The sequence below is a fragment of the Aegilops tauschii genome, chromosome 2 (genome assembly GCF_002575655.3).
Source record: "Aegilops tauschii subsp. strangulata cultivar AL8/78 chromosome 2, Aet v6.0, whole genome shotgun sequence".
In the NCBI taxonomy this organism is placed as follows: Eukaryota; Viridiplantae; Streptophyta; class Magnoliopsida; order Poales; family Poaceae; genus Aegilops; species Aegilops tauschii.
In genome coordinates, this window is record NC_053036.3 from 473131693 (window position 1) to 473143739 (window position 12047).

Here is a 12047-nt window from a genome sequence, read left to right on the forward strand (position 1 = left end):
CAAGTTGCTCTTTTTTCTGACTCACTGAAAACGAGGCCTTTCAGTCATCTTGCCCATGTGGTATGATTTGCATGTCTCAAGTGATTCAAAATCAAGTGAGTCCAAACGATCCATCTGCATGGAGTTTCTTCATGCATATATACCAATAGACATGGTTCGCATGTCTCAATCTTTTCAAAAACGAGTGAGTCCAAAGATCCATCTACATGGAGCTTCTTCATGCGTTTTATACCAATATGACTCAAATGGCAGTACCACAAGTATGTGGTACTATCTTATATCTTTTGGCATGATCATGTGTATCACTAAGATCGAGATTCAATAAACCATTCAATTTAGGTGCAAGACCATTGAAGGTATTATTCAAATAAATAGAGTAACCACTATTCTCCTTAAATGAATTACCGTATTGCGATAAACATAATCCAATCATGTCTATGCTCAACGCAAACACCAAATAACAATTATTTAGGTTTAACACCAATCTCGATGGTAGAGGGAGCATGCGATGTTTGATCACATCAACCTTGGAAACACTTCCAACACATATCGTCATCTCACCTTTAGTTAGTCTCCATTTATTCCGTAGCTTTTATTTCGAGTTACCAACACTTAGCAACTGAACCGGTATCTAATACCCTGGTGCTACTAGGAGTACTAGTAAAGTACACATTAATATAATGTATATCTAATATACTTCTGTCGACCTTACCAGCCTTCTCATCTACCAAGTATCTAGGGTAGTTCTGCTTCAGTGACCGTTCCCCTCATTACAGAAGCACTTAGTCTCGGGTTTGGGTTCTACCTTGGGTTTCTTCACTAGAGCAGCAACTGATTTGCCGTTTCATGAAGTATCCCTTCTTGCCCTTGCCCTTCTTGAAACTAGTGGTTTTACTGACCATCAACAATTGATGCTCCTACTTGATTTCTACTTTCGCGGTGTCAAACATCGCGAATAGCTCAAGGATCATCATATCTATCCCTGATATGTTATAGTTCATCACGAAGCTCTAGTAGCTTGGTGGCAGTGACTTTGGAGAACCATCACTATCTCATCTAGAAGACAACTCCCACTCGATTCAAGCGATTGTAGTACTCAGACAATCCGAGCACATGCTCAACAATTGAGCTTTTCTCCCTTAGTTTGCAGGCTTATGAAAATTGTCGGAGGTCTCACACCTCTTGACGTGGGCACGAGCCTAAAATCCCAATTTCAGCTCTTGGAACATCTCATATGTTCCGCGACATTTCAAAATGTCTTCGATGCCTCAATTCTAAACCGTTTAACATTACGCACTGAACTATCACGTAGTCATCAAAACGTGTATGTCAGATGTTCGCAACATCCACAAACGACGCTCGAGGTTCAGCACACCGAGCAGTGCATTAAGGACATAAGCCTTCTGTGCAGCAATGAGGACAATCCTCGGTTTACGGACCCAGTCCGCATAATTGCTACTATCAACTTTCAACTAAATTTTCTCTAGGAACATATCTTAGTAGAACTAAAGTGTAAGCTACGACATAATTTGCAAAGACCTTTTGACTATGTTCATGATAATTAAGTTCATCTAATCAAATTATTTAATGAACTCCCACTCAGATAGACATCCCTCTAGTCATCTAAGTGATACATGATCCGAGTCAACTAGGCTGTGTCTGATCATCACATGAGACGGACTAGTCATCATCGGTGAACATCTCCATGTTGATTGTATCTACTATACGACTCATGTTCGACCTTTCGGTCTCTTGTGTTCCGAGGCCAAGTCTGTACATGCTAGGCTCGTCAAGTCAACCTAAGTGTTTCGCATGTGTAAATCTGGCTTACACCCGTTGTATGCGAACGTTAGAATCTATCACACCCGATCATCACATGGTGCTTCGAAACAACGAACCTTCGCAACGGTGCACGGTTAGGGGGAACACATCTCTTGAAATTTTAGTGAGGGATCATCTTATTTATGCTACCGTTGTTCTAAGCAAATAAGATGTAAACATGACAAACATCACATGCAAATCATAAAGTGACATGATATGGCCAATATCATCTTGCGCCTTTTGATCTCCATTTTTGAGGCGCAGCATGATCACCTTCGTCACCGGCATGACACCATGATCTCCATCATCGTGTCTTCATGAAGTTGTCTCGCCAACTATTACTTCTACTACTATGGCTAACGGTTAGCAATAAAGTAAAGTAATTACATGGCGTTTTTCATTGACACGCAGGTCATACAATAAATTAAGACAACTCCTATGGCTCCTGCCGGTTGTCATAATCATCGACATGCAAGTCGTGATTCCTATTACAAGAACATGATCAATCTCATACATCACATATATATAATTCATCACATCCTTTTGGCCGTGTCACATCACATAGCATACCCTGCAAAAACAAGTTAGACGTCCTCTAATTGTTGTTGCATGTTTTACGTGGCTGCTATGGGTTTCTAGCAAGAACGTTTCTTACCTACGCAAAAGCCACAACGGTGATATGCCAATTGCTATTTACCCTTCATAAGGACCCTCTTCATCGAATCCGATCCGACTAAAGTGGGAGAGACAGACACCCGCTAGCCACCTTATGCATCAAGTGCATGTCAGTCGGTGGAACCTGTCTCACGTAAGAGTACGTGTAAGGTCGGTCCGGGCCGCTTCATCCCACAATGCCGCCGAAGCAAGATAAGACTAGTAACGGTAAGCAAATTGAACAAATCATCGCCCACAACTACTTTGTGGTCTACTCGTGCATAGAATCTACGCATAGACCTAGCTCATGATGCCACTGTTGGGGAACGTAGCAATAATTCAAAATTTTCCTACGTGTCACCAAGATCAATCTAGGTGATGCTAGCAATGAGAGAGAGGGAGTGCATCTTCATACCCTTGAAGATCGCTAAGCGGAAGCGTTGCAAGAACGCGGTCGGTGGAGTCGTACACGAAGCGATTCAGATCGCGGCCGAATCCGATCTAAGCACCGAACAACGGTGCATCCGCGTTCAACACACGTGCAGCCCGGTGACATCTCCCGCGCCTTGATCCAGCAAGGGAGAGGGAGAGGTTGGGGAAGACTCCGTCCAGCAGCGGCACGACGGCGTGGTGGTGGTGGAGGAGCGTGGCAATCCAGCAGGGCTTCGCCAAGCACTGTGAGAGACGAGGAGGGAGAGGGGTAGGGCTGCGCCAAGAGAGAGGGAGACTCATGTCTTCTGCAGCCCCAAAACCCCACTATTTATTGGAGGGGAGGAGGGTGCACCCCCTCTAGGGTTCCCACCCTAGGGGAGGCGGCGGCCCTAGATTGGGATGGAGGGGGCGGCCAAGAGGGGGAGAGAGGGGGCGCGCCCTGGGGTGGGCCTTAGGCCCATCTACGCCTAGGGTTTCCCCCTTTCCACTTCAAGCTGCGCCTTGGGCCCTGGTGGGAGGCATACCAGCCCACTCAAGGGCTGGTCCCTTCCCACTCTTGGCCCATGCAAGCCTCCGGGTCTGGTGGCCCCTCCCGGTGGACCCCCGGAACCCTCCGGTGGTCCCGGTACATTACCGGTGACGCCCGAAACTCTTCCGGTGGCCAAAACCTCATTTCCTATATATTATTCTTTACCTCCGGACCATTCCGGAACTCCTCGTGACGTCCGGGATCTCATCCGGGACTCCTAACAACATTCGGTAACCACATATATCTATCCCCTATAACCCTAGCGTCATCGAACCTTAAGTGTGTAGACCCTACGGGTTCGGGAACCATGCAGACATGACCGAGACGTTCTCCGGCCAATAACCAACAGCGGGATCTGGATACCCATGTTGGCTCCCACATGTTCCACGATGATCTCATCGGATGAACCACGATGTCGGGGATTCAATCAATCCCGTATACAATTCCCTTTGTCAATCGGTATGTTACTTGCCCGAGATTCGATCGTCGGTATCCCAATACCTCGTTCAATCTCGTTACTGGCAAGTCACTTTACTCGTTCCGTAACGCATGATCCCGTGGCTAACTCATTAGTCACATTGAGCTCATTATGATGATGCATTACCGAGTGGGCCCAGAGATACCTCTCCGTCATACGGAGTGACAAATCCCAGTCTCGATTCGTGCCAACCCAACAGACACTTTCGGAGATACCTGTAGTGCACCTTTATAGTCACCCAGTTACGTTGTGACGTTTGGTACACCCAAAGCATTCCTACAGTATCCGGGAGTTGCACAATCTCATGGTCTAAGGAAATGATACTTGACATTAGAAAAGCTCTTAGCAAACGAACTACACGATCTTGTGCTATGCTTAGGATTGGGTCTTGTCCATCACATCATTCTCCTAATGATGTGATCCCGTTATCAGTGACATCCAATGTCCATGGTCAGGAAACCATAACCATCTATTGATCAATGAGCTAGTCAACTAGAGGCTCACTAGGGACATGTTGTGGTCTATGTATTCACACATGTATTACGGTTTCCAGTTAATACAATTATAGCATGAACAATAGACAATTATCATGAACAAGGAAATACAATAATAACCATTTTATTATTGCCTCTAGGGCATATTTCCAACAGTCTCCCACTTGCACTAGAGTCAATAATCTAGTTCACATCACTATGTGATTGTAATGAATCCAACACCCATGGGGTTTGTTCATATCTCGCTTGTGAGAGAGGTTATTAGTCAACGGGTCTGAACCTTTCAGATCCGTGTGTGCTTTACAAATCTCTATGTTATCTTGTAGATGCAGCTATCACGCGCTACTTGGAGCTATTCCAAATAACTTCTCTACTATACGAATCCGGTTTACTACTCAGAGTCATCCGGATTACTGTCAAAGTTTGCATCGACGTAACCCTTTACGACAAACTCTTTTACCACCTCCATAATCGAGAAAATTCCTTAGTCCACTAGTTACTAAGGATAAGTTCGACCGCTGTCATGTGATCCATTCCTGGATCACTATTGTACCCCTTGACTAACTCATGGCAAGGCACACTTCAGGTGCGGTACACAGCATAGCATCCTGTAGAGCCTACGTCTAAAGCATAGGAGACGACCTTCATCCTTTCTCTCTCTTCTGCCGTGGTCAGGTCTTGAGTCTTACTCAATACTCACACCTTGTAACACAGCCAAGAACTCCTTCTTTGCTGATCTATTTTGAACTCCTTCAAAATCTTGTCACGGTATGCATTCATTTGAAAGTACTATTAAGCGTTTTTGATCTATCCTTATAGATCTTGATGCTCAATGTTCAAGTAGCTTAATCCAGGTTTTCCATTGAAAAACTCTTTTCAAATAACCCTGTATGCTTTCTAGAAATTTTACATCATTTCTGATCAACAATATGTTAACAACATATACTCATCAAAAATTCTATAGTGCTCCCACTCACTTCTTTGGAAATACAAGTTTCTCATAAACTTTGTAAAAACCCAAAATCTTTGATCATCTCATCAAAGCGTACATTCCAACTCCGAGATGCTTACTCCAGTCCTTAGAAGGATTGCTGGAGCTTTGCATACTTGTTAGCATCTTTCAGGATTGACAAAACCTTCTGGTTGTATCACATACAACCTTTCCTCAAGAAAATCGTCGAGGAAACAATGGTTTTTGACATCCTATCTGCAAGATTTCATAAATAATGCAGTAACTGCTAATATAATTCCAACAGACTCTTAGCATCGCTACGAGTGAGAAAATCTCATCGTAGTCAACTCCTTGAACTTGTCGGAAAACATCTTAACGACAAGTCGAGCTTTGTTAATGGTGACACTTACCATCATTGTCCGTCTTCCTTTTAAAATCCATCTATACCCAACAGCCTTACGACCATCAAGTAGTTCTTCCAAAGTCTATACTTTGTTTTATACATGGATCCTCTCTCGGATTTTATGGCCTCGAGCCATTCGTCGGAATCTGGGCCCACCATCGCTTCTCCATAGCTCGTAGGTTCATTGTTGTCTAGCAACATGACTTCCAAGACAGGATTACGTACCACTCTGAAGTAGTACACATCCTTGTCGTCCTACGAGGTTTGGTAGTGACTTGATCCGAAGTTCCATGATCACTATCATAAGCTTCCACTTCAATTGGTGTAGGTGCCACAGGAACAACTTCTTGTGCCCTGCTACACACTAGTTGAAGTGACGGTTCAATAACCTCATCAAGTCTCCACCATCCTCCCACTCAATTCTTTCGAGAGAAAATTTTCCTCGAGAAAGGACCCGTTTCTAGAAACAATCACTTTTGCTTCCAGATCTGAAATAGGAGGTATACCCAACTGTTTCGGGTATTCTATGAAGATGCATTTATCCGCTTTGGGTTCGAGCTTATCAGCCTGAAACTTTTTCACATAAGCGTCGTAGCCCCAAACTTTTAATAAACGACAGCTTAGGTTTCTCTAAACCATATTTCATACGGTGTCATCTCAACGGAATTACGTGGTTCCCTATTAAAGTGAATGCGGTTGTCTCTAATGCCTAACCCATAAACGATAGTGGTAATTCGATAAGAGACATCATGGTATGCACCATATCCAATAGGGTGCATTTATGATGTTCGGACACACCATCACACTATGGTGTTCCAGGCGGTATTAGTTGTGAAACAATTTCCACAATGTCTTAATTGTGTACCAAACTCGTAACTCAGATATTCATCTCTATGATCATATCATAGACATCTTATCCTCTTGTCACGACGATCTTCTACTTCACTCTGAAATTACTTCAGACTTGTATTTCATCAAGTAAATATACTCAGAATCTACTCAAATCATCTGTGAAGTAAGAGCATAATGATATTCACTACGTGCCTCAGCACTCATTGGATTGCACACATCAAATGTATTACTTCCAACAAGTTGCTCTTTTTTCTGACTCACTGAAAACGAGGCCTTTCAGTCATCTTGCCCATGTGGTATGATTTGCATGTCTCAAGTGATTCAAAATCAAGTGATTCCAAACGATCCATCTGCATGGAGTTTCTTCATGCATATATACCAATAGACATGGTTCGCATGTCTCAATCTTTTCAAAAACGAGTGAGTCCAAAGATCCATCTACATGGAGCTTCTTCATGCGTTTTATACCAATATGACTCAAATGGCAATACCACAAGTATGTGGTACTATCATTACTATCTTATATCTTTTGGCATGATCATGCGTATCAGTAAGATCGAGATTCAATAAACCATTCAATTTAGGTGCAAGACCATTGAAGGTATTATTCAAATAAACAGAGTAACCATTATTCTCCTTAAATGAATTACCGTATTGCGATAAACATAATCCAATCATGTCTATGCTCAACGCAAACACCAAATAACAATTATTTAGGTTTAACACCAATCTCGATGGTAGAGGGAGCGTGCGATGTTTGATCACATCAGCCTTGGAAACACTTCCAACACATATCGTCATCTCACCTTTAGTTAGTCTCCATTTATTCTGTAGCTTTTATTTCGAGTTACCAACACTTAGCAACCGAACCGGTATCTAATACCCTGGTGCTACTAGGAGTACTAGTAAAGTACACATTAATATAATGTATATCTAATATACTTCTGTCGACCTTACCAGCCTTCTCATCTACCAAGTATCTAGGGTAGTTCTGCTTCAGTGACCGTTCCCCTCATTACAGAAGCACTTAGTCTCGGGTTTGGGTTCTACCTTGGGTTTCTTCACTAGAGTAGCAACTGATTTGCCGTTTCATTAAGTATCCCTTCTTGCCCTTGCCCTTCTTGAAACTAGTGGTTTTACTAACCATCAACAATTGATGCTCCTACTTGATTTCTACTTTCGCGGTGTCAAACATCACGAATAGCTCAAGGATCATCATATCTATCCCTGATATGTTATAGTTCATCACGAAGCTCTAGTAGCTTGGTGGTAGTGACTTTGGAGAACCATCACTATCTCATTTGGAAGACAACCCCCACTCGATTCAAGCGATTGTAGTACTCAGACAATCCGAGCACATGCTCAACAATTGAGCTTTTCTCCCTTAGTTTGCAGGCTTAAGAAAATTGTCGGAGGTCTCACACCTCTTGACGTGGGCACGAGCCTAAAATCCCAATTTCAGCTCTTGGAACATCTCATATGTTCCGCGACATTTAAAAATGTCTTCGGTGCCTCAATTCTAAACCGTTTAACATTACGCACTGAACTATCACGTAGTCATCAAAACGTGTATGTCAGATGTTCGCAACATCCACAAACGACGCTCGAGGTTCAGCACACCGAGCAGTGCATTAAGGACATAAGCCTTCTGTGCAGCAATGAGGACAATCCTCAGTTTACGGACCCAGTCCACATAATTGCTACTATCAACTTTCAACTAAATTTTCTCTAGGAACATATCTTAGTAGAACTAAAGCGTAAGCTACGACATAATTTGCAACGACCTTTTGACTATGTTCATGATAATTAAGTTCATCTAATCAAATTATTTAATGAACTCCCACTCAGATAGACATCCCTCTAGTCATCTGAGTGATACATGATCCGAGTCAACTAGGCTGTGTCCGATCATCACGTGAGGCGGACTAGTCATCATCGGTGAACATCTCCATGTTGATCGTATCTACTATACGACTCATGTTCGACCTTTTGGTCTCTTGTGTTCCGAGGCCATGTCTGTACATGCTAGGCTCGTCAAGTCAACCTAAGTGTTTCGCATGTGTAAATCTGGCTTACACCCGTTGTATGCGAACGTTAGAATCTATCACACCCGATCATCACGTGGTGCTTCAAAACAACGAACCTTCGCAACGGTGCACAGTTAGGGGGAACACATCTCTTGAAATTTTAGTGAGGGATCATCTTATTTATGCTACCGTCGTTCTAAGCAAATAAGATGTAAACATGACAAACATCACATGCAAATCATAAAGTGACATGATATGGCCAATATCATCTTGCGCCTTTTGATCTCCATCTTCGAGGCGCGGCATGATCACCTTCGTCACCGGCATGACACCACATGATCTCCATCATCGTGTCTTCATGAAGTTGTCTCGCCAACTATTACTTCTACTACTATGGCTAACGGTTAGCAATAAAGTAAAGTAATTACATGGCGTTTTTCATTGACACGCAGGTCATACAATAAATTAAGACAACTCCTATGGCTCCTGCCGGTTGTCATAATCATCGACATGCAAGTCGTGATTCCTATTACAAGAACATGATCAATCTCATACATCACATATATATAATTCATCACATCCTTTTGGCCATATCACATCACATAGCATACCCTGCAAAAACAAGTTAGACGTCCTCTAATTGTTGTTGCATGTTTTACGTGGCTGCTATGGGTTTCTAGCAAGAACGTTTCTTACCTACGCAAAAGCCACAACGGTGATATGCCGATTGCTATTTACCCTTCATAAGGACCCTCTTCATCGAATCCGATCTGACTAAAGTGGGAGAGACAGACACCCGCTAGCCACCTTATGCATCAAGTGCATGTCAGTCGGTGGAACCTGTCTCACGTAAGAGTACGTGTAAGGTCGGTCCGGGCCGCTTCATCCCACAATGCCGCCGAATCAAGATAAGACTAGTAACGGTAAGCAAATTGAACAAATCATCGCCCACAACTACTTTGTGTTCTACTCGTGCATAGAATCTATGCATAGACCTAGCTCATGATGCCACTGTTGGGGAACGTAGCAATAATTCAAAATTTTCCTACGTGTCACCAAGATCACTCTAGGAGATGCTAGCAGTGAGAGAGAGAGGGAGTGCATCTTCATACCCTTGAAGATTGCTAAGCGGAAGTGTTGCAAGAACGCGGTCGGTGGAGTCATACACAAAGCGATTCAGATCGCGGCCGAATCCGATCTAAGCACCGAACAACGGTGCCTCCGCGTTCAACACACGTGCAGCCCGGTGACGTCTCCCGCGCCTTGATCCAGCAAGGGAGAGGGAGAGGTTGGGGAAGACTCCGTCCAGCAGCAGCACGATGGCGTGGTGGTGGTGGAGGAGCGTGGCACTCCAGCAGGGCTTCGCCAAGCACTGCGAGAGACGAGGAGGGAGAGGGGTAGGGCTGCGCCAAGAGAGAGGGAGACTCGTGTCTTCTGCAGCCCCAAAACCCCACTATTTATAGGAGGAGGGGAGGAGGGTGCGCCCCCTCTAGGGTTCCCACCCTAGGGGAGGCGGCAGCCCTAGATTGGGATGGAGGGGGCGGCCAAGAGGGGGAGAGAGGGGGGTGCGCCCTGGGGTGGGCCTTAGGCCCATCTGCGCCTAGGGTTTCCCCCTTTCCACTCCAAGCTGTGCCTTGGGCCCTGGTGGGAGGCGCACCAGCCCACTCAGGGGCTGGTCCCTTCCCACTCTTGGCCCATGCAAGCCTCCGGGGCTGGTGGCCCCTCCCGGTGGACCCCCGGAACCCTCCGGTGGTCCCGGTACATTATCGGTGCCGCCCGAAACTCTTCCGGTGGCCAAAACCTCACTTCCTATATATTATTCTTTACCTCCGGACCATTCCGGAACTCCTCGTGACGTCCGGGATCTCATCCGGGACTCCTAACAACATTCGGTAACCATGTATATCTATTCCCTATAACCCTAGCGTCATCGAACCTTAAGTGTGTAGACCCTACGGGTTCGGGAACCATGCAGACATGACCGAGACGTTCTCCGGCCAATAACCAACAACGGGATCTGGATACCCATGTTGGCTCCCACATGTTCCACGATGATCTCATCGGATGAACCACGATGTCGGGGATTCAATCAATCCCGTATACAATTCCCTTTGTCAATCGGTATGTTACTTGCCCGAGATTCGATCGTCGGTATCCCAATACCTCGTTCAATCTCGTTACTGGCAAGTCACTTTACTCTTTCCGTAACGCATGATCCCGTGGCTAACTCATTAGTCACATTGAGCTCATTATGATGATGCATTACCGAGTGGGCCCAGAGACACCTCTCCGTCATACGGAGTGACAAATCCCAGCCTCGATTCATGCCAACCCAACAGACACTTTCGGAGATACCTGTAGTGCACCTTTATAGTCACCCAGTTACGTTGTGACGTTTGGTACACCCAAAGCATTCCTACGGTATCCGGGATTTGCACAATCTCATGGTCTAAGGAAATGATACTTGACATTAGAAAAGCTCTTAGCAAACGAACTACATGATATTATGCTATGCTTAGGATTGGGTATTGTCCATCACATCATTCTCCTAATGATGTGATCCAGTTATCAATGACATCCAATGTCCATGGTCAGGAAACCATAACCATCTATTGATCAATGAGCTAGTCAACTAGAGGCTCACTAGGGACATGTTGTGGTCTATGTATTCACACATGTATTACGGTTTCCAGTTAATACAATTATAGCATGAACGATAGACAATTATCATGAACAAGGAAATACAATAATAACCATTTTATTATTGCCTCTAGGGCATATTTCCAACATGATCATACCTAGATATTCTCATAACTATGCTCAGTTCTATCAATTGCTCAACAGTAATTTGTTCACCCACCGTAAAACTTATGCTCTCGAGAGAAGCCTCTAGTGAAACCTATGGCCCCCGGGTCTATTTTCCATCATATTAATCTTCCAACACTTAGTTATTTTTATTTCCTTTTATTTTACTTTGCATCTTTATCATAAAAATACCAAAAATATTATCCTATCATATCTATCAGATCTCACTCTCGTAAGTGACCGTGTAGGGATTGACAACCCCTTATCGCGTTGGTTGCGAGGATTTGTTTGTTTGTGTAGGTGCGAGGGACTCGTGCGTGGCCTCCTACTGGAGATATACCTTGGTTCTCAAAAACTAAGGAAAATACTTACGCTACTTTGCTGCATCACCCTTTCCTCTTCAAGGGAAAACCAACGCAGTGCTCAAGAGGTAGCATTGTCGTCCGCCGAAATCACTAATTAAGGAGCACTCGTTGCAAAGAACACTCCACCTTCTCAGGTCGCGACAAGTGACGCACATGCAGCACGCCACTTGTCGCAACCTGGGAGTTTTCCCTTTTTTCGTACATCCGTTTATTCAAAACGTTTTTATCTCTTAAA